The sequence below is a fragment of the Syzygium oleosum genome, unplaced genomic scaffold (assembly GCF_021117445.2).
Source record: "Syzygium oleosum isolate NSW1041296 unplaced genomic scaffold, Sole_v2.1 Sole_v2.02, whole genome shotgun sequence".
Lineage (NCBI taxonomy): Eukaryota > Viridiplantae > Streptophyta > Magnoliopsida > Myrtales > Myrtaceae > Syzygium > Syzygium oleosum.
This window is the reverse complement of record NW_026607486.1, coordinates 22,523,315-22,527,541: the sequence shown is the minus strand read 5'-3', so window position 1 is coordinate 22,527,541 and position 4,227 is coordinate 22,523,315.

Here is a 4,227-nt window from a genome sequence, read left to right as displayed (position 1 = left end):
ATTTTGATTCGATACGATAAGCTGGTTTAACAAGTATGCTCTCTGCTCGCCACTTTAACGAAATCCTGCATATCAGAAAGCTTTTTTTAGGCTGGAGAGTCTTAAGACAGAGCTTAATGATATTCTGACATTAACGGATGGTCCCGTTTCAATGGCAGATAGAAAGGGTTTGTGTGTTGGGAAAGCATACCTATCTTGAATCACGGTTAGTCTTCCTCCTTATATCGTCTCTATTTTTTCACGTACCCAATTGACTCGGAGCATAAAAACTACTCATTCTGTTTTACGATAACACCTTATGATCATTGCTCCGTTACGAGCTCTCAAGGCGATGTGAAAAGGAGCACTAACACCATCGGTGGCCAATGTTTAAAATAAGTTCTGTAGAGTTTGGTGAATCAATCAAATAGTTATCAAAACGAAGGCACCCTTATACCATACAATTTTGTATTGCATTGTATGGGTCTTATAAGAAGGATCGATAGAGACGGGATGTAAGTCACGAAAACGGCACCTCAAAATCTCCATAGTCAGAATCTAGAACATAATAATTGAGAAAAAAGATATTTGCGTACCTAATTTAGGATCTATCGTTCTTAATGCGGAATAGCGACAATCCTCAGCACAAATGATTCTCCTTTGTTGTCCTCTGTATCACGGGCTCAATAAGACTGCTTTTCACAATTAGCATTCAGTAACGGCTCTTTATGCGGTGTAATTTGTGCATCGGGGTTAAAAGAGAGACTTGAGCACTATTTATAGAGTTTTCAGCTACAGGATCTCTCATCACAGGCCGGGCTTTACTCGGCCTACACAAATCAGTCTCATATTAGACTAATTAAGAATATTTAAATCTTACCTTATTAGATCAATCCCGTAAACGATAAATTATAATCTCAATTAATGTAGTCCACATCAGAAAAACTCTTACACGAGATTGCTTTATTGGTTTGTATATTAAGTATTTTGGGTTCCCTATTGTGAACGCGATCCAAACAAGATAAGATTGAGAAAGAAAGATAGAGATTATTCAATTAATCACCCACTGATGTTGTGATGATCTGCTTGCTAATTCGTCCTCACCCTAGATCAATTATTATCTCTCCATCATTTTTCTTCGAGCGGGTCTTCTGGCCAGTCAACTTTAGAACAAGACATGACTCACCCGACAAGTTCCACACATGATGTATTTTAGCATCGTTCCTTCGAAACTTCACTTCATGCACGAGGCAATGTTGGTGAAAATTCGAGGACACTTGGGAAGTCCTAAGTCAACTCATGGAATCATAAGCCTTCTACCTCATTATCTAGTTCTTTCGGATAATCGATAAACAGGGGTGGCATACGGTTGACAAAAACGCGATTATACCTAAGATTAATTTATTGTGTGTCGATTTGGCTCCATAACATCATAAACTCGAACCCTCGAGTTATGAAACAGACGCAGAACGATAAAAGATGCACATGCCATCTCTCGAACTAGGCCGGTCGATGCTGTGTCCAACAGCAAGGACATGAGTTTGGTGGTGTGGTACGGCGAGTGTGTGATTGATCAAGAAAGAGATGTGCATTGATGAAGTGCTTCGTGCCCAACTAAATCGAGCATGGTCCAAACCGGAACGACCATTCTTAATCTCGGAATTGAAGAAGTGGGGACACGTTCGATCACGGTTAGATTCACGTACTTTCGCTAGGGCGAGGCGAATGTGATGGGTGAGAGACATTGAGACGACATTCCGGTACAAAAAATCAGTGATCGGGGTTCAACATCGTGGTGGTGTGATTGTGATTACTCACCACAAGTTTTGTCCGTATAGCTAGCTTGCAAACATGCACGTGAATTGAAAAATATCACCATAGGTCCATGTATTGTATTGCCCCATCATGCAAGGGGAACAAGGACACATATGGCAACAAAGGTTGCAGAAATCACTCCTAGCATCATTCACCTAAATTTAAAAATATGTAAATGAAGTTGGTTACTTTAGTGGAAAATCTTTATGATGAAATGTGTACATTTTAAAGATAAGAACGTGCGAGTTTTGCGCCTCGAAATTAGATGATAGAGAGTGCAATAGATAATGGGAAAGTCGAGGGCGTGCTTTGTGTCGTGATACCTAAGCTTGAAGATTCGTATGAAGAGGAGATATCGTTTAAGGACTCTGATCTCCACTTTTGATGAGTCGCGTTTAAGAAAATGGAGAGTGATCGCAAACCATGTGATATACTTGTCCATTCACATTATGTTTGATAGGAGTGATTAGAAGGAAAAATGATTTAGATAATTACGAGAGAAAAGACGAGAACCAATCCGAAAAAAATTGAGCTATAATGTCAATTGGAACGAATTTAGAAATAGATATAAATTAAGGTATGAGTGAGAAAGAAGACAAAAAATTTGTTTCTTTGTGTTCCATTTTATAATAATGAGTATTCAAGGCTGTTTGAACATCCGACTAATCTCTGTCTGTGTGATGGCTTTCCAGTCCCCCATACAACAGGTAATTACTGCAGGCACATAGCTCTGTGCTACTGGAGGAATATGCAAGCGTGGTTCTTCGAACTCCCTCGAGTTTCCTTGAGCGAGGAGGATGAACGCGCTTATCACTTGAGCAAACTCTCCTTGAAATTGCAAAAGAAGTTTGTATATCTGCACAAAAATCCCTCCGTTCAAATTTACCAAATCTCTTCCCTAATTTATCCAACTCCCTCCTAATCTTTTTCCTCATTCTCTTCCCCTTCATCCAACACAAGATCGCGCTTTCCAGAATCATTTCTCTTCCCTTCCTAAATCCTCCTACCAAACTATGTGTTAGCAACTTGATAGGAGTATTATGTCCAAAAAAAAAAAAACTTGATAGGAGTGGACACATGTTAGAGACGTTACATGGGATTTAGAAGAAAATGAACCTTACATTGTCGGTCCCAACTGGACCCCAAACGATCCAGCCCAAGCAAATGCAAGACAAAAAAAATCTGTCCATTAAGTACTTTGGACCCTAACAAGTAGGGCCCTAATGGGATTGTCTCATTATCAGTGACAAATATGGCATAGTCCATTTGCTGAATGGGCCAAGTCTGAAATTATCTGAACTTATGGAAATGCTCAAAAAAGAAAAAATTTCAATTGAGCGGAAATGAGCCTAATGAATTGGTGACTCTAATGGCTGGACCCAAATGAGTTCTTTAAGTAATTTAGTCCATGCGGCTCAGCCTCTTCGGCCCTTTCTTACGCCGAAAGGAACGGAAAAGAACGATCATCGTTACGTCCACCACCAGTATGGAAAAGCTATTTATACGTCTACCGTCGGATGAAAGTTATGCATGTTTGGAACTAGTTTCGTACCGTGTGTCGACAATGGACGTAAGGAGAAAATATTCCAATTGGAAAATGGAAAGGAGTAAGAATTGCCGAAAGTAATGTTTGTTTCCAGACATCATCGAATCAATAAATTGAGTGTCCCCACCTAATGAAAAAATTTGATGAAGAAAAGGAAAATAAAGGAAGTAAAACGGTCATGTCCTTTTTTGGGGGAAGAAGCTAAAGATCTTTAGATCCATGGTTTCCACTCTCCACCCTATATTCCATTACTATTGCCAACTACCCTTTTGGCAACTTTCACTTGTATATGAGTCCATTGTGATAATTGTCCAAAAAGTCCTAAACAAAATGTACGATGGTCAATTCAATCCCAAACCTTTCAATTATGCAAATTTAATTATAAACCTTTTTAACAATTTATCAATGCAGTCCTTCCAACTAATTTTGGCTGGAAATTGTTAACGCGGACTTCGGCCTTCTTACGTGACATAACTGGCGTTGCCATAGACAATTTTTGCAAATTTTAAAAAAGATAGGAATTTTTCTCTTTTTCTCTTTTTTTCGGTTTTTTTTCCTTTCCTTTTCTTTCCTTTTTCTTTTTTCCTATTTCCTTTTGTTGGTCACTAGGCCTCGGCAATGGCTAGCGAAGGTTACTGCCCATGGGCGAGGGCCGCCCTCGCGGCCTCTACTGAGGGTTCGCCTAGGTGAGGGCAGGTGAGGGCATCCCAGCCCTCACTAGTGGCTGGTGAAGGGAAACAGGAAAAAAAAAAAGGGAAAGAAAAGAATAGGAAAAAAAAGAAAAATTAAAAAAGAGAAAAAATACGAAAAAATTAAAAAAGTTTGCGAAAATTATTCACGTCAGCGTCAGTACCGGCTTTGCCACGTAGTATGATCGGAGTCCACGT